Source organism: Aquarana catesbeiana, linkage group LG10, assembly GCF_042186555.1.
Source record: "Aquarana catesbeiana isolate 2022-GZ linkage group LG10, ASM4218655v1, whole genome shotgun sequence".
Lineage (NCBI taxonomy): Eukaryota > Metazoa > Chordata > Amphibia > Anura > Ranidae > Aquarana > Aquarana catesbeiana.
In genome coordinates, this window is record NC_133333.1 from 203,459,609 (window position 1) to 203,479,333 (window position 19,725).

The 19,725-nt window shown below is 44.3% G+C and overlaps 2 protein-coding genes across 4 annotated transcripts in view; one reads left to right on the forward strand and one right to left on the reverse strand.

Moving 5' to 3' along the window:
* TEX12 (testis expressed 12) overlaps positions 1–19,725 on the reverse strand; it is a 220,867-nt gene that overhangs the window by 117,096 nt on the left and 84,046 nt on the right. The window lies entirely within an intron of this gene.
* Positions 15,646–19,725, forward strand: part of LOC141111118 (interleukin-18-like) — a 91,459-nt gene continuing 87,379 nt past the window's right edge. Inside the window, exon 1 of one of the 2 annotated variants that reach the window (XM_073603148.1) lies at positions 15,646–15,967. The gene's annotated coding sequence lies outside the window, so the exon portion shown is untranslated. Of the gene's footprint in view, positions 15,968–16,063; positions 16,116–19,725 lie in introns of those variants that run through there. The other variant, XM_073603150.1, reaches the window with a different exon arrangement.

A 19,725-nucleotide genomic window follows, 5' to 3' on the forward strand; every position in this document is an offset into this window, starting at 1 on the left:
GCAAGCGATGCGATGCAAAACAGAATGGATGCTGGAGCAGGGTTTTCTATTGAGGCTAGACTGCTACTGTGTGGTGACATCAGGCTTCATAGCTCCACCCTACGCTGGCGTTTCTCCATAAGAGGCATCGGCTGGGAAAGGAGCCTGCAAGATTTACTGTGTCTGAGCCTGTTAGACCCCCGTAAAAGGGGTCCCATGCATCTGGTAAGCGGCCGCCCTTTTATTTCATCCTAGGATCATAGCACCTTCTAAAAGAACGTTTTCCTATGAAAAGCACCTATTTGAAATTATAGGACTGTTTGAATTGTTTTTCCACCACTCATTCCTCAAGGGGACTTTGTCACGTTAATCACTCACTTGTGTTCAATTGTTTTTACACATGTATTCATTTTTTGGATTTTGCTTCTAATACCCTTGTGGAGGCGGCCATTTGTGGATGGATATTTTATGTTTACACAACCTATCACATTGCTATAATCTTTTAATATGAATTATTAACTGAAGGACTTATGAATAAATGATTGTGGAATGAATCATCTGAGTTTCCATTATTTCTTATGGGAATATTTGCTTTAATATGCAAGTGCTTCGGATTACAAGCATGTTTCCGGAACAAATTATGCTCACAATCCAAGGTTTTACTGCATTTGGAACACTTTCTTGACATTGTTCTCCCGTGGGGTGGCCTTTCTCGTGGCCATCACTTCGGACAGAAGTGTTTATTAGTTGTCAAAAGGTATGTTGGCAGGTGCCAGCTACTTTCTACATGGCAGGTGATGCAGCGGCGCTACAGTTGGAGAAGAAGTCAGGAGAAACAGGATCCCTTTATAGTTTCCTTGGTCACTGGGGACCCTATACCATTGCTGCCCTATGTGACTCTGACGGCCACCTTGGGTCAGGCAGAGCCTTTTTAAGGCCCTAGCTCGCAGGTTTGGCATGCATTAACAAGTTGGTAGAGTAGGGACAGGTACCCTGCCTGGTAGGGACAGAAATAGCAACGGGGTAAGGTTCCTGATGAGAAGGGAAGACTTAGGGCTTGCAACTTCTCTGGACACCTGCCTGTTTGGGCATGAGATGGCCAGACCGCATTCTTCCCTTCTCAACAGAACTGTGATCTGCCTTCCCACTGGGTTATTTGTGAACTGTCTCTGCATTATTTCAATAAAAATTTATTGCACTGGGACTGAGTGTGGTATTCCCGAGGATATTGCGTTACCCTCTCCATGTTACCTTTCTCCATGGATGATATAGAATGTTTTTTACTCACTGTAAAATCCTTCTCTCTGAATCTATTAAGGGACATCTTCCTTACCGAAGGAGCTGATCTTCACTTTTCTATGTGCCTAGTGCCCATTCTTCTGTAGATGGCAGTATAACCCTAGCTTGGTTATTATCATCAAGCAGTGCCCCTCAATGGGATTTTAAGGTAAGTACAAAAATTCTGTTTTTCATTCATATTGATTTAGGTTCTATAGGCAGGGTTAGATTCTGCTTCCACTGCATTCTGTATTCATATGCCCCTTCCTTTATTTTCCTCTGTTTTTTCTTTTCTTTTCCAGCTGCAGCAGATTCTCTAACCTCTTCCTCTTCCAGTCTAATGAGAACCTTTGAGGCCACAGACCGCTGACATCCTTCAATATGTAGTGGGTTGTGAGGTATAGTGGGTGCACAAATGGTGAAAGTCATTGGGCGCCAGACACTTCTTGGATGCTAAAGAGGTTTTATTTCTTCTTTTTATATTTTGCAATGGAAAGAGGGTTAGGGCCAGGACACCCTTAAGTAGTTGCAATTTCAATAGGCAGACTCTGAAACTTCAATAGGAAGACAGCCGTACAGGGAAAGGCCCCAGCAAGGTACCACTTCTGCACGTGCAGGTTTGCTGTGTCCTATGGCAACAGTATTTAACCTCCCTGGCGGTATGATTATTTCGGATTTTAGGTGCTGAAAGCGGTACAATTATTTTGCATGGAAATTTGGCGTTTTATATTGTAGGTCTGTAATTCTTAACAATAACACACCTAAATCTGTCCAAACAAGAGTCTAGTAGATATCCCGGGTATGATAAAGTTTGAAACACAAAAACATAAATTATAATATAATAAATAAAAATAAATAATTAAAAAAATAAAAATAAAATAATAATAAAATTAATTTCCCCACGATTCACTATTGCTCAATTCTGCAAGTGTTCTAATTTACTATCGCAGTTTTCTAGCTGGTCTAAAACCATTTTTGACGTAAAGGGACACTTTTTGGTTGCTATGGACAATCTCCAGTTTCCAGCCAGAAAGAACAGTATATATAATATAGAACTGCATGCAGGGCATAGGACAAAGCACTGGGGACAAAAGGGATGCGAAATGATTTCATACAGTACTGTAATCTGTAAGATTGAAGTTCAACAGTTCTTTCAGCTTCACTAGAATGTCCATTTGTATCTCTTCAGCCGTGAGCTCCTCAAGGCTGTTGCGGTGGTATCTCCTTCAAGCGTCACCCATGTTTCCCTGCTGGGTCCCTAGCTTGGCACTCCGGATACCTTTCAAGCTTCACCCCCACTAACCAGCTTGGTCTCTGGCTTGACACACAAGGCTGCTCTGTAAGCGTCACCTCCGCTGGTTGGGTCCCTGACTTGATTACTGCCTGAAATTTCCCGATTCTCCACCGTGCCCGTTCAGTAATAATGTTGCTCCGGTACTTGCTTCAGTTACTCCCTTTGGTCCTTGGTAAAGGTGGTTGGTCCCTTAGTGGCAACAGCTTCCCTTCTACCTCCAACCATGTCAGGTTCTCCGGCTGTCACTTTTGGTTGGACTGCAAGCCGCAGTACCAACCCTGAGCTGTCCTCTTACTTCTGGATAGGCTCTCAAACAGCTTGGCAGCCAGATGCCCCCAGAATAGGCCCAATCTCTGGCCTAGCAGCCCTGGGCAGACGACACACATCCATCCAGATGGCAGTCATAACAATATACAAATGGTTAGTGTTGTTATCCGGCTAGATCCCTGTCTCTCCTTGGCCAAGGAAGACGTACAGATTCGGCAACACCTGAAAGAGACATCAAAACAATGCAAAAGCATCCTATCCTATAAAAATATGCTGCAATATGTACACAGTGATTTAAACTGGTCCTCAGCCGAGGGCAGCATGAAACATGAGAACATCTTATGCATGCCTACATTATTTATATTTTTTGAAAGCAGGCCCCATTCTCTTCAAGAATTATATGTATAAACACTATAAAACTCAGTAATACTCTGATCCAAACAGTCCTGACAGATGTGTATGAGTCCATTATTTGACGAAATAGGCAATCATTTCTCTATTACAGACTATTCTAACTACAGGCTCAGTGTCTATGACCGGTTATTGTCCAATTTGGCTTCACTTCAAATGAACTACATTTCCCAGTAATTCCCTTTTTTCTTTAAAAAGGGATTCCGGGCACAGGGCATGACTGCATTTCAAGCAACAAACAGTCAGGCCAGATTGCAAGGGACCACACTTCGGGACACAGGTCCACTTGCAAGAGTATCTTCAGTCTGCCCACATGGCAGCCAAAGACAGAAAATTTCTTCATTCTTCTGCAACCAACAACCTGTTGAAGTTCACAGATCGCTCTTCAGGTTGAAACACCTGTGCACGCTTAATATATTTCAGTGTGTTACTGCAATTTTAAGGCCGTATATTTCAGTGTGTTACATACCATTTAACGCAGTACATTTCTGCGCATTAGTGTACGTTTAACGCAGTATAGTTCAGTGAGTTACTGCAAGTTTAACACCGTATATTTCAGTGCGTTACCATCCATTTAACGCAGTATAGTTCAGTGCATTACTGCAGGTTTAACGAAGTATATTTCTGTGCATTACTGCACGTTTGATGCAGGATATTGCAGTGCATCAGTGCAGTTTTACTGCAGTAAATTATAGTGCATCAGTGGAGTGTATCTGTGTAGTGAGTACTCAAGGTAAAGTGCACCAAACACCACTTTCCACTGATTGAAGTGCATCCACGTACACATTTCCACATCTATTACATTTTGTTAATAAACAACCCCCTCATCATGTCTGGGAGCACAACAAGGAGAGACACACGTTCCCATTGCACTGTGAGGGGGCCAGCAGCGTATGTGTCCACAGGCAAAGGTGGACCTTTTTGGTGTAGGTTTCATGGGCACAATTAATACCCAAAGTCCAATTTTTCTGCACCTGTTTGACAAGTGCTACAAGAAAAACAGAAATGGAAGGTGCACACACCTAGCGCTTTGCCAAATATAGTTTAATAATAAGACATTTTTATATAAAAGTGGGTACTCACTGAATGCAACTGACAAAAGGCTATAAACACAGTGCATGGACATGCACAGAACACAGGGAACAGCTAACGCATTTCGGGGGCAATCCCCTTCCCCACAGCCAAGCTCTGAGGAAGGGGGTGTGCCCACGAAATGCGTTAGCTTGAGATGCTTCTTACGCAGCCACTCCTTAGTTGCTATAGCTGTGTGTTTAGGATCGTTGTCATGTTGGAAGACCCAGCCATGACCTATCTTCAATGCTCTTACTGAGGGAAGGAGGTTGTTGGACAAGATCTCTCGATACATGGCCCCATCCATCCTCCCCTCAATACGGTGCAGTCGTCCTGTCCCCTTTGCAGAAAAGTAGCCCCAAAGAATGATGTTTCCACCTCCATGCTTCACGGTTGGGATGGTGTTCTTGGGGTTGTACTCATCCTTCTTCCAAACACGGCGAGTGGAGTTTAGACCAAAAAGCTCTATTTTTGTCTCATCAGACCACATGACCTTTTCCCATTCCTCCTCTGGACCATCGAGATGGTCATTGGCAAACTTCAGATGGGCCTGGACATACGCTGGCTTGAGCAGGGGGACCTTGTGTGCGCTGCATGATTTTAATCCATGACGGCATAGTGTGTTACCTATGGTTTTCTTTGAGACTGTGGTCCCAGCTCTCTTCAGGTCATTGACCAGGTCCTGCCGTGTAGTTCTGGGCTGATCCCTCACCTTCCTCATGATCATTGATGCCCCACGAGGTGAGATCTTGCATGGAGTCCCAGATCGAGGAAGATTGACCGTCATCTCAAACTTCTTCCATTTCTAATAATTGCGCCAAAAGTTGTTGCCTTCTCACCAAGCTGCTTGCCTATTGTCCTGTAGCCCATCCCAGCCTTGTGCAGGTCTACAATTTTATCCCTAATGTCCTTACACAGCTCTCTGGTCTTTGTGGAGAGGTTGGAATCTGTTTGATTGAGTGTGTGGACAAGTGTCTTTTATACAGGTAACGAGTTCAAACAGGTGCAGTTAATACAGGTAATGAGTGGAGAACAGGAGGGTTTCTTAACCACTTGCCGACCGCCTCACGCATATATACGTGAGCAGAATGGCACGGGCAGGCAAAATCACGTACCCATACGTGATTGCCTTTCCGCGGGCTGGGGGTCCGATCGGACCCCCCCCCCCGGTGCCAGCGGCGGTCGGCATTTGGCTATGAGCGATGAGAGACGAGGGGGAGACCATCCGATCGTGGCCCCCCCCTCGCGATCGCTCCCAGCCAATGAGGAACATCCCCTGCCTGTGTATAGTACACACAGGCAGAGGATGTGATGTCATCTCTCCTTGGCTCGGCAGTTTCCGTTCTAGCGCCGAGGAGAGAAGACATGTAAGTGCACCAACACACACACACACACACACAGTAGAACATGCCAGGCACACAAAACACCCCCGATCCCCCCCCCCCCGATCGCCCCCCGATCCCCCCCCAATCACCCCTCCCTGTCACACTGACACCAAGCAGTATTTTTTTTTTTTTATGATTACTGCATGGTGTCAGTTAGTGACAGTTACTGCGGTAGGACAGTGAGTGTTACCCCCTTTAGGTCTACGGTACCCCCCTAACCCCCCCTAATAAAGTTTTAACCCCTTGATCACCCCCTGTCACCAGTGTCGCTAAGCGATCATTTTTCTGATCGCTGTATTAGTGTCGCTGGTGACGCTAGTTAGGAACGTAAATATTTAGGTTCACCGTCAGCATTTTATAGCGACAGGGACCCCCATATACTATCTAATAAATGTTTTAACCCCTTGATTGCCCCCTAGTTAACCCTTTCACCACTGATCACCGTATAAGTGTTACGGGTGACGCTGGTTAGTTGGTTTATTTTTCATAGTGTCAGGGCACCCGCCGTTTATTACCGAATAAAGGTTTAGCCCCCTGATCGCCCGGCGGTGATATGCGTCGCCCCAGGCAGCGTCAGATTAGCGCCAGTACCGCTAACACCCATGCACGCAGCATACGCCTCCCTTAGTGTATAGCATCTGAACGCATCAATATCTGATCCGATCAGATCTATACTAGCGTCCCCAGCAGTTTAGGGTTCCCAAAAACGCAGTGTTAGCGGGATCAGCTAAGATACCCGCTAGCACCTGCGTTTTGCCCCTCCGCCCGGCCCAGCCCAGCCCACCCAAGTGCAGTATCGATCGATCACTGTCACTTACAAAACGCTAAACGCATAACTGCAGCGTTCGAAGAGTCAGGCCTGATCCCTGCGATCGCTAACAGTTTTTTTGGTAGCGTTTTGGTGAACTGGCAAGCACCAGCCCCAGGCAGCGTCAGGTTAGCGCCAGTCGCGCTAACACCCACGCACGCACCGTACACCTCCCTTAGTGGTATAGTATCTGATCAGATCAATACCTGATCCGATCAGATCTATACTAGCGTCCCCAGCAGTTTAGGGTTCCCAAAAATGCAGTGTTAGTGGGATCAGCCCAGATACCTGCTAGCACCTGCGTTTTGCCCCTCCGCCCAGCCCGGCCCAGCCCACCCAAGTGCAGTATCGATCGATCACTGTCACTTACAGAACACTAAACGCATAACTGCAGCATTCGCAGAGTCAGGCCTGATCCCTGCGATCGCTAACAGTTTTTTTGGTAGCGTTTGGGTGAACTGGCAAGCACCAGCGGCCTAGTACACCCCGGTCGTAGTCAAACCAGCACTGCAGTAACACTTGGTGACGTGGCGAGTCCCATAAATGCAGTTCAAGCTGGTGAGGTGGCAAGCACAAGTAGTGTCCCGCTGCCACCAAGAAGACAAACACAGGCCCGTCGTGCCCATAATGCCCTTCCTGCTGCATTCGCCAATCCTAATTGGGAACCGACCACTTCTGCAGCGCCCGTACTTCCCCCCCATTCACATCCCCAACCAAATGCAGTCGGCTGCATGAGAGGCATTTTCTTTATGTCCTCCCGAGTACCCCTACCCAACGAACCCCCCCAAAAAAGATGTTGTGTCTGCAGCAAGCGCGGATATAGGCGTGACACCCGCTATTATTGTCCCTCCTGTCCTGACAATCCTGGTCTTTGCATTGGTGAATGTTTTGAATGCTACCATTCACTAGTTGAGTATTAGCGTAGGGTACAGCATTGCACAGACTAGGCACACTTTCACAGGGTCTCCCAAGATGCCATCACATTTTGAGAGACCCGAACCTGGAACCGGTTACAGTTATAAAAGTTAGTTACAAAAAAAAGTGTAAAAAAAAACAAAAAAAAACAAAAAAAAAAAAAAACACATACAAAAATATAAAATAAAAAAAAAATAGTTGTCGTTTTATTGTTCTCTCTCTCTCTACTCTCTCTATTGTTCTGCTCTTTTTTACTGTATTCTATTCTGCAATGTTTTATTGTTATTATGTTTTATCATGTTTGTTTTTCAGGTCTGCAATTTTTTATACTTTACCGTTTACTGTGCTTTATTGTTAACCATTTTTTTGTCTTCAGGTACGCCATTCACGACTTTGAGTGGTTATACCAGAATGATGCTTGCAGGTTTAGGTATCATCTTGGTATCATTCTTTTCAGCCAGCGGTCGGCTTTCATGTAAAAGCAATCCTAGTGGCTAATTAGCCTCTAGACTGCTTTTACAAGCAGTGGGAGGGAATGCCCCCCCCACCGTCTTCCGTGTTTTTCTCTGGCTCTCCTGTCTCAACAGGGAACCTGAGAATGCAGCCGGTGATTCAGCCAGCTGACCGTAGAGCTGATCAGAGACCAGAGTGGCTCCAAACATCTCTATGGCCTAAGAAACCGGAAGCTACGAGCATTTCATGACTTAGATTTCGCCGGATGTAAACAGCGCCATTGGGAAATTGGGAAAGCATTTTATCACACCGATCTTGGTGTGGTCAGATGCTTTGAGGGCAGAGGAGAAATCTAGGGTCTAATAGACCCTAATTTTTTCAAAAAAGAGTACCTGTCACCACCTATTGCTATGATAGGGGATATTTACATTCCCTGAGATAACAATAAAAATTATGTAAAAAAAAAAAATATGAAAGGAACAGTTTAAAAATAAGATAAAAAAGCAAAAAAAAAAAAAGCAAAAAAAAAAAAAAAAGCACCCCTGTCCCCCCTGCTCTCGCGCTAAGGCAAACGCAAGCGTCGGTCTGGCGTCAAATGTAAACAGCAATTGCACCATGCATGTGAGGTATCACCGCGAAGGTCAGATCGAGGGCAGTAATTTTAGCAGTAGACCTCCTCTGTAAATCTAAAGTGGTAACCTGTAAAGGCTTTTAAAGGCTTTTAAAAATGTATTTAGTTTGTCGCCACTGCACGTTTGTGCGCAATTTTAAAGCATGTCATGTTTGGTATCCATGTACTCAGCCTAAGATCATCTTTTTTATTTCATCAAACATTTGGGCAATATAGTGTGTTTTAGTGCATTAAAATTGAAAAAAGTGTGTTTTTCCCCAAAAAATGCGTTTGAAAAATCGCTGCGCAAATACTGTGTGAAAAAAAAAATGAAACACCCACCATTTTAATCTGTAGGGCATTTGCTTTAAAAAAATATATAATGTTTGGGGGTTCAAAGTAATTTTCTTGCAAAAAAAAATAATTTTTTCATGTAATCAAAAAGTGTCAGAAAGGGCTTTGTATTCAAGTGGTTAGAAGAGTGGGTGATGTGTGACATAAGCTTCTAAATGTTGTGCATAAAATGCCAGGACAGTTCAAAACCCCCCCAAATGACCCCATTTTGGAAAGTAGACACCCCAAGCTATTTGCTGAGAGGCATGTCGAGTCCATGGAATATTTTATATAGTGACACAAGTTGCGGGAAAGAGACAATTTTTTTTTTTTGCACAAAGTTGTCACTAAATGATATATTGCTCAAACATGCCATGGGAATATGTAAAATTACACCCCAAAATACATTCTGTTGCTTCTCCTGAGTACGGGGATACCACATGTGTGGGACTTTTTGGGAGCCTAGCCGCGCACGGGACCCAGAAAACCAAGCACCGCCTTCAGGCTTTCTGAGGGCGTAAATTTTTGATTTCACTCTTCACTGCCTATCACAGTTTCGGAGGCCATGGAATGCCCAGGTGGCAAACCCCCCCCCCCCCAAATGACCCCATTTTGGAAAGTAGACATCCCAAGCTATTTGCTGAGAGGTATAGTGAGTATTTTGCAGACCTCACTTTTTGTCACAAAGTTTTGAAAATTGAAAAAAGAAAAAAAAAAATTTTTTTCTTGTCTTTCTTTATTTTCAAAAACAAATGAGAGCTGCAAAATACTCACCATGGCTCTCAGCAAATAGCTTGGGGTGTCTACTTTCCAAAATGGGGTCATTTGGGGGGGGGTTTGTGCCACCTGGGCATTCCATGGCCTCCGAAACTGTGATAGGCAGTGAAGAGTGAAATCAAAAATTCACGCCCTTAGAAATCCTGAAGGCAGTGATTGGTTTTCGGGGCCCCGTATGCGGCTAGGCTCCTAAAAAGTCCCACACATGTGGTATCCCCATACTCAGGAGAAGAAGCTAAATGTATTTTGGGGTGCAATTCCACATATGCCCATGGCCTGTGTGAGCAATATATCATTTAGTGACAACTTTGTGCAAAAAAAAAAAAAAAACATTTGTCACTTTCCCGCAACTTGTGTCAAAATATAAAACATTCCATGGACTCAACATGCCTCAAAGCAAATAGCTTGGGGTGTCTACTTTCCAAAATGGGGTCATTTGGGGGGGTTTATGCCATCTGGGCATTTTATGGCATTCAAAACTGTGATAGGTAGTGAGGAGTAAAATAAAAAATGTACGCCCTTAGAAATCCTGAAGGCAGTGATTGGTTTTCGGGGCCCCGTATGCGGCTAGGCTCCCAAAAAGTCCCACACATGTGGTATCCCCGTACTCAGGAGAAGCAGCTAAATGTATTTTGGGGTGCAATTCCACATATGCCCATGGCCTGTGTGAGCAATATATCATTTAGTGACAACTTTTTGTAATTTTTTTTTTTTTTTGTCATTATTCAATCACTTGGGACAAAAAAAATTAATATTCAATGGGCTCAACATGCCTCTCAGCAATTTCCTTGGGGTGTCTACTTTTCAAAATGGGGTCATTTGTGGGGGTTTTGTACTGCCCTGTCATTTTAGCACCTCAAGAAACGACATAGGCAGTCATAAAATAAAGGCTGTGTAAATTCCAGAAAATGTACCCTAGTTTGTAGGCGCTATAACTTTTGCGCAAACCAATAAATATACACTTATTGACATTTTTTTTACCAAAGACATGTGGCCGAATACATTTTGGCCTAAATGTATGACTAAAATTGAGTTTATTGGATTTTTTTTAGAACAAAAAGTAGAAAATATCAATTTTTTTCAAAATTTTCGGTCTTTTTCCGTGTATAGCGCAAAAAATAAAAACGGCAGAGGTGATCAAATACCATCAAAAGAAAGCTCTATTTGTGGGAAGAAAAGGACGCAAATTTTGTTTGGGTACAGCATTGCATGACCGCGCAATTAGCAGTTAAAGCGACGCAGTGCCAAATTGTAAAAAGTGCTCTGGTCAGGAAGGGGGTAAATCCTTCCGGGGCTGAAGTGGTTAAAGAAAAAATAACAGATCTGTGAGAGCCGGAATTCTTACTGGTTGGTAGGTGATCAAATACTTATGTCATGCAATAAAATGCAAATTCATTTTTTTTAAAATCCTACAATCTGATTTTCTGGATTTTTGTTTTAGATTCCGTCTCTCACAGTTGAAGAATACATATGATAAAAATTACAGACCTCTACATGCTTTGTAAGTAGGAAAACCTGAAAAATCGTCAGTGTATCAAATACTTGTTCTCCCCACTGTATTAGCGCTGGAAGTGACTTTGTTTTTGTATCTCTACTGTTTGACAGGTGCATATCATTGCAATTTTTTACAGCAAGGCCAATTCTTGCTTTCATCAAGAGTACCTCTTATAGGGTTATGGTGTGAAGGCGCCACCGACACCCAAAGACCAATTTTTCTGCACATGTTTGACAGGTGCATATCATTGCAAATTTTGACAGCAAAGCTAATTCTTGCTTTCATCAAGATCACCTCTATAGGGTTACGTGTGCAGGCACCAACGACACCCAAAGACCCATTTTTCCACACCCGTCACTTCTATCCAAAGTCTGTGGAAGAGACACCAGAATTTGTCCAAAAAATCTCTAATCTTGTTCCCGGTGCACTACATTGTGATCTCATCCTACAGAATGGTTACAAAATAAAGGCAGCTTGCAAGGAAAATGTCTTTTTTTTTGGCTTTATAAATGCAATTATTGCTGCAGCATCTTCTATACACAATACAGATGTGTCACTTTACAGGTAGACTAAAGGGACCCCCCCTCCCAGACACTATATTGAAAGGAATTATATTATTTTTATGCTTTCACTTTAAGCATCAATAAATCACTGCTCATTTAAAAATGTTTTTTTTTACAAACTTTTTTTCATTGATATGAATGTGTTCTGGTCTGATGAAACCAAGGTTGAACTTTTTGGCCATAATTCCAAAAGATATGTTTGGCACAAAAACAACACTGCACATCACCAAAAGAACACCATACCCACAGTGAAGCATGGCGGTGGCAGAATCATGCTTTAGGGCTGTTTTTCTTCAGCTGGAACAGGGGCCTCAGTCAAGGCAGAGGGAATTATGAACAGTTCCAAATACCAGTCAATATTGGTACAAAACCTTCAGGCTTCTGCTAGAAAGCTGAACATGAAGAGGAACTTCATCTTTCAGCATGACAACAACCCAAAGCAGACATCCAAATCAACAAAGGAATGGCTTCACCAGAAGAAGATTAAAGTTTTGGAATGGGCCAGCCAGAGCCCAGACCTGAATCCGATTGAAAATCTGTGGGGTGATCTGAAGAGGGCTGTGCACAGGAGATGCCTTCGCAATCTGACAGATTCAAAGTGTTTTTGCAAAGAAGAGTGGGCAAATATTTAGAGGGCTCCTCCCCACCCTCAGCCTGTGAATAGTAACATTAAAAGTACCATACTGATGAGCTCATCTCTCTGCTCTCTCCTCCAGTCAGCATGCTACCTGCACAAATGATTGGTTGTTTGTGCTGCTTCTCCTGTCATCAGTCTGAACTCCTCCTGCCTTCGGTCTTGGCCGACCCTTCTATGTGGATATGCTCTTACTAAGTGCAAAAAAGCATCTGGATAGGAACAGCAACTATTGAGGTGTGTTGCACTGTGCTCGGCAAAACAGTTTGAATGTATGTTGAGGCAGATGAGCCTTGGATGACATGTTCAAATCCACACAATGCCCAAAGACCTGTCAGGATAGAAATATTGAGATTTGCCATTGCTGGATTATTTTTAAATTTGCTGTAAAGACTCCGCTCATAGTTATTGATTTAACTTAGTTCTGTTTAAAATATATTAAAACCCAATCACTAAAGTTGTATATAGGCTTTACCTTGTTGATGTAATATTTTAAAACTGCAGCTTTCATTTAAAAAAAATTTCCTGTTGCTCCTGCCATGAGGGTCATTGCTTAGGCAGTCCCCTTTATAGGGTGACAACGCCCTTGTCCTGTCTCTCAGTTATGCTCTTGCATTGTCACCTTGTCACCCTTCCAATGGAGCCTACAAGTGGCCATTGCAACACACATTTTGCAGGTGTATAATGTTCTCACTATCAGGAAACACCTTGAGGAATGGCATGCAGACATTTCTGGAATGCATGTGGGCTGCGGTAGATCGGCAGATCTGAAATGCTGCCAAGGATAAAAAAAGTGAAAACTATTTTAATTTAAAAAAAAATGACATTTGTTTATTCAATGTTCTTTAGCGTGATAAAGGCCGTTCAGTTTGGGATTACATGTACTTTAGCTTTGGATCACATGTGGGTTCATGCATTTTACTGTTTATACTATGACTAGTAATAGGCCTGGATATATTGGATGAATGAGTAGCCTGCAGCTTTTTTGCACCTGTAATGCTCTAACCTGAACACAGTTTGAAATGAGTTCTCATCACCCTTTTTTTTTGTCTTTTGCTAGCTTTGCATTAAAGTGTTATTAAACTCAAAAAGAAAGATGTAATATATTGCAGCTCACTAATCATTAGATGTGGTGGCTGCATTAGTTTTCTTTTCTTTGGTCTTTTCCCCTCTGTTTTCACCTGGTGATCTGGCCAATAGCGCATCACCTGTATTCGTGAGACACAAATCTGGATGAAGGAGAACAGGAGGCACAGCAGACAGCAGTATTGTCAGCCTTATGGGTATGGGTAGCGTTAAAGTGATATTAAAGTTTTAGTAAACCCAGGACCCTGCATTCACTATATCTGGTCTCCCACAGTACACACAACATGGAAATTATTTTTTTAGTAAATATAAACTGCCAAATATCTTTTCTCATCAGCAGTATATAGCAGTATTATGACTTCTTTCAGTGTCCGGCCGAGCTCTAGTTAAAGCTTGTTGGAGGAGTTTTCATTCTCCTCTGACATGAGGATGCAGGACCCGTGACTTTCTATCTGGACAGTGCTGAATGGCCCTGTACTGATCACATGCACCTCTCTAGCAATACAGTACACACCAAACTGAGCATGTGCAGAGTACCCCCAAGGCTCTATACTATCAGCAGATGGATTGGGGACTGTGGAAAAAGGGGATGATCAGAGAAAACAGGACCAAACAGCCATTTTTACACAATGCGTAGGATTAACTGCTTAGGTTCCACAGTGAGTCCTCATCTTCTCGGGTTCCTTGACGGCGCTCCTAAGTCATCCCTCCTGCTGAGTGCCCCCAGAGCAAACAGCTTGCTATGAGGGCACCCGAGCGGGCTGCTGCATAACGAAGGTTTTTTACCTTCACGCATAGAATGCATAAAGGTAAAAAACCTTGAGCCTTTAGAACCGCTTTAAATATATTAGCAAATTTAGCTGCACTAATAAATTGAAGCCAAACTTCAGCATAGGCCTCTTTCACATGGCGCCTCCTTGCAGCGGATTCCGCTCGCAAAGCAGGGGAGCGCTCCGCTGATCCCCACTGAGCTGGTGGATGACAGGTCTGTGTCCCGCTCTCTTCTATGGGAAAATCAGGTGGAAACGGACCGCCTGTTCATATCAATCCAATCCGCCAGAAGGATGGAAAATAGGACCACCATTTTTCTGTTTTTGGTGGATAGGATCGGATAGCAGTGGTTGTCAGCAGACATCCGCAGCGCCATAGGAGGAGACTGCAAGGTCCGATCAGGTCCACCTGAAAAACTTCTTTTCTTTTCCTTTTGGAATAAAGGGTTTTAAATGAATAAATAAAGGCTGATCATTTTAATCACCCCTGCAAGTGCTAAGTGGTTTTCCTCATTCATAAAAACTGATACATTCTGCTGGAGAGCTTGAGCTTCTGAAAAATAGCAGACCTACTGGCTTAGGCCCCTTTCACAGGAGGTGGACTCTGCTTCCACGGAGCCCGCCTCGGTCCGCCGGCACAGCGGGAGATCTCTCCGTTGATCTCCGCTGAGCCGGAGGATGACAGGTTCCTCTCTGCTCACTGAGCGGGGAGGGGCTTGTCAAGAGCCGCTGCTGCCTATGGAGAGATCGGAGGAAAATGGACAGCATGTCCGTTTTCATCAGATCTCACCTGATCCGATCCGCCAGCGATGGATCCGAACATAGAGGCATCCGTCTGCTTTTAGCGGATCGGACCGGGTCAGATGTCAGCACACATGTCTGACATCCGTCGCTCCATAGGCTAACATGGAGCGCCCGTTCAGGTCCGCCGTCAAAACTGACAGGCGGACCTGAACGGTCTGATTGTGTGAAAGGGGCCTAAGTCACCAGATGAAAATGGAAGAAAGCAGGCGTGGCCCGTCCATTAGAGGGGATGGGGCACCGCCTCCCCTTTCCATCGCCGCCACCACCCCCTATTCATGCGTCCGGCCCCTTTCAGGACGCCGGGCGCATAAATTGCGGCGGCTTTTTCTTTTTAAGCACCTGATTAGAGCCAGAGGCTCTAATAGGCTTCAAAATAGGGTGGACTCCGGACTTGGAGCCCACCCAGGTGTGTTAGGATAGCGAATGAATATTCGCTATTCTAACACTGAATCACCTCTCCTCCAATCAGGAAGCGCGGGTGTGAGACACGTTTCTCGATTGGCCGAAAGGAGAAGCGTCCACCGAGGAGAGGGCAAGGAGACGGAAACCGCCGAGCAGGGGAAGGAGACGCCCACTCGTGATGCCCACGGAGGAGAGATGGGGAAGCCGCCCGTGGTTGAGGTAAGTGCATCGACTGACCCAACCTGACCCCCAGCCGCCACCGGAAGAAATAAAGCCTAAAAAAGAAAATGAATGGAGCCATCACATCCAAGAATTAGTAAGCTGCAATATAATAAATGTTTGCTTTTGAGTTTATTATTGCTTTAATTGAAACATATTTCACGTCAAACTGAAGACAAAAAAAAAAAATGATGCAATCTTTGTAGAAAAGGTTCTAAAATCTTTGAAAATACAAACGCCCACAACACAAAGGGACAGATTACTTCAAATGGGAAACCCCCTTTTATACCAAAGTAACCACAGCAGGAGATCCCTCCCTCTATTTTATCACTGCGGACCATAAAGTATTTAAGATAGAGAATTTGTACCGGACAGCATACAACGCATCAGGCAGCAAGATCTCTACAAACTAGGTAAGTGAAAGGAGTTCATCTCACTTCCAGATAACACAGAGGTATGTTCAGGTGCAGAACAGTATTATTCATTTCCTTGTCTTTGGAAAAGGGAGTGTGCTTTTAGTCATTGTATATTGTCTTTCCGCCAGTTCATGTGCGCGCTGTGGTATGTAGCTTATTGCACGGTTCTTTAGATTCATTGCATGTGTATGTTTTGTTTTTTTTTCTTCATGTGGTTTGCTGATGCAAATTTTATTGCATTCCTTGAATAATATATTTTCTAAACAGACAATATGTGTGTGCGTATGTGTGTGTGTGTTATGGTTGCCACCTTATCCTTTTAAAACCGAACATATATAAATTACACAGGTTCTGTGGCTGATTAAGGCGATAAACTAAACTCACTTGGTGCCTTATCTGCATTAAATTAGTCTCAGAACCTGTGTAATTCATATGTGTTATATATATATATATATATATATATATATATATATATATATATATATATATATATATATATATATATTGTGTGTGTGTGTGTGTGTACAACAGCCTGGATATGTCCCAAGTGAGATAAGGAGGTTAGGTACCAGTGCTGTAAAAAGTAAAGATTGTGCCTTCAACTAGTATTGGTCTGCAGTTTTGGCAATATTATGTGGAGAGTTAACCCAGCTGGTTGAATGAAAGGTTGGAGCCGCTGTACTAACTTTACAAAGTTATATTTTGACAGGGGGATTCCCAACCCCCCCGCCAGAACCCTCCAATCAGTGCTCTCTGCCATTGACTGAGAGCACCGATCGGGAGTCGGTTGGATGCTGGTTTTCCAGCATGCTTGTCCAACAGAAGTCGGCCAAATGAACAGCTTCTGTCGGACAGACAGACATGCACATGGGGCGAATGTCAGGTTTTTTTTTCGAGCTGGCCAATGTCTCCTGACTAGGGTTGCCACCTTATCCCACCCTACTCCTGACATTCGGCCCAAGTGTATGGGGCTTTATATAATACCCCCACAATAGTGGCGGCTAGTGCTCAAAATTTTTGGGGGGGCACAAACAAACTGAAAAAAAAAACCCCATCAATTGCAGCTACTGTGCCCATCAAACGCAGCTACGGTGCCCATCAAACGCAGTTACTGTGCCCATCAAACACAGCCACTGTGCCATCAAACGCAGCCACTGTACCCATAAATTGCTGCCACTGTGCCATCAAATGCAGCTACTGTACCCATCAATTGCTGCCACTGTGCCCATCAATTGCTGCCAGTGTGCCCCATCTATTGCTGCCAGTGTGCCTATCAATTGCTGCCACTGTGCCCATCAATTGCCGCTAATGTGCCCCATCCATTGCTGCCAGTGTGCCCATCAATTGATGCTACTGTACCCCATCAAATGCTGCCAGTGTGCATCTCCCGGGAGTCGGGACTTACCTGTCCCGCAGCGGGTAATGGTGGCGTCGTCCACGCTCCTCAATGTCTCCGGTCCTCTCTATTAGGCGTCCAATCACAGCGCCTGTTGTTTCAGCCAATCAGGTGACAGGTAACCAGACCCGAGCACCTGATGGCAGAGAGGCGGGTCAGTGTTAGGAAAGCGATTTATTCGCTTTCCTAACATAAGACTGAGTAAACAGCTAATGCACAGCATTGCGTCCGCTGTTTACCATTTTGGAAGCCTATTAGAGTCTATGGCTCTAATCAGGACGCCTATTAGAGCCCACGGCTCGAATAAAGCGCTCCCAAAAAATACCCCGCCACTGTAATTCAGGAGTCCGATAAGGGTCCGAACACCTGAATAGGGGGCGGCAGCGGCAACCATATATAGATTCCTGCAATACATGAATCTATCTATGGTGAGAGAGAGGTGACAGGAGAGAGGGGGCGGCGCTCCTGTGCCCTTTATGGACGCACCGCCACTGCCCCACAAATGTCTAGTGTCATAGATCCTCTGCTATCCCCTAATACAGTTAGGGTTGACTTAAAGTGTTTGTAACCCTAAAAAAAAAAAAAATTGGATCCTGCTACTTTAAGGGTGGGTTCACACTGCCGTGCGGAGCAGGGGTCCGGTGTGTCCTTGTTCACCGTTTCAGGTCCGATTTCGATCTGAATTTTTGGCTGAATTTGGACCTGAAACGGACCAGAAGACACACAGGACTCCTGTACAATTCGCTCCGCAGCCATCCTGGAGCTGTGTGAACCGGCTCCATTGAGAGCCGCTCACAATCTCCTGACATGTGATTTGATTGACAGCAGCAGAAGCCAATGTCTCCCGCTGCTCCTGTGAGGAGGGAGAGAATAAGTAACGCTGCTGCAATCGAGCACAGTGTTGGACCAAGATCGGGCTTACGCACTGACCATTCGGGCACTCGGGCACTCGAGACCAAGGGCCAGAGGTCAGGGGGTTGTGGGCAAATCCAGGGGCTCAGTCTGCCCCTGGATGTGCCCACAGCTTAACATGCTGGATTGGGGAAATGTATGCACCGCAGAGGCAGTGAGCTATGTCATCCCTGCCTGTCATATTGCGGCAGAAGGGCACGTACAGGCAGATTAATGTACCTGTATGTTGCCCTTTAAGAGCCGGGTCGTGGGTACGTGCACACCTGCCGGGAGCTCCTTGACCGCGATCGCGGGTCCCGCGGACTCGATGTCCGCGGGGATACCCGTGATCATCTCACTGTGAGCAGGAATGGGGAGATGCTAATGTAAACAAGCATCTCCCTGTTCTGCCTAGTGGCACTGTCACTGATCTCTGCTCCCTGTGATCGGGAGCTGCGATCAGTGTCGTGTCACACACAGCCCCTCCCCACCACAGTTAGAAACACTCCCTAGGACACACTTAACCCCTACAGCACCACCTAGTGGTTAACCCCTTCACTGCCAGTGACATTTTTACAGTAATCAAAGCAATTTTTTAGCATTGATCGCTGTATTAATGCCAATGGTCCCAAAAATGTGTCAAAATTGTCTGATGTGTCCGCCATAATGTCGCAGTCACTATAAAAATCGCTGATCGCTGCCATTACTAGTAAAAAAAAAAAATATCAATAAAAATGCCATAAAACTATCCCCTATTTTGTAGACACTAAGTTTTGCGCAAACCAATCAATAAACTCTTATTGCGATTTTTTTTTTTAACCAAAAATATGTAGAAGAATACGTATCGGCCTAAACTAAGGAAAAAAAATGTTTTTTTAAATATTTTTGGGGGATATTTATTATAGCAATAAGTAAAAAATAATGTGTTTTTTTCAAAATTGTCGCTATTTTTTTGTTTATGGCGCAAAAAAATGAAAACTGCAGAGGTGATCAAAAAAAGAAAAACACCAAAAGAAAGCTCTATTTATGGTGTCCGTTAATAAAATAGCACCTGGCCCCTGGGCCCCAATTTGGAGACCACTGCCATAGACGATGCAATTTTATGAAAACCGCTTGATTCCCCTATCAACACATTCACTTCTGATGGGGGAATCCTTCCTGCAGCACTATTATGTTCCACCAGCAGGGAGCCTTCCCAGTCGGCAGAACATGGTTATTACTGCTAGTGGCTATAGCTGCCAGCAGTAATTGCATGCAAAATTTCTGACACGCTGATTGATGCATCGACTTCAGTACAACTAGCCTGCCCATAGAATGATCAAATTTTGTCCGGTTTCTGCTTAACCGGCCAAAATTCAATCCATCTATGGCCAGCTTTAAGTTGCATCTTGTAACTGTGATATTATTTTCCTTTGTATGTCAGAAAATGAGCAAACAACTGAATGTCTGCTATGATCAACAGTGATTT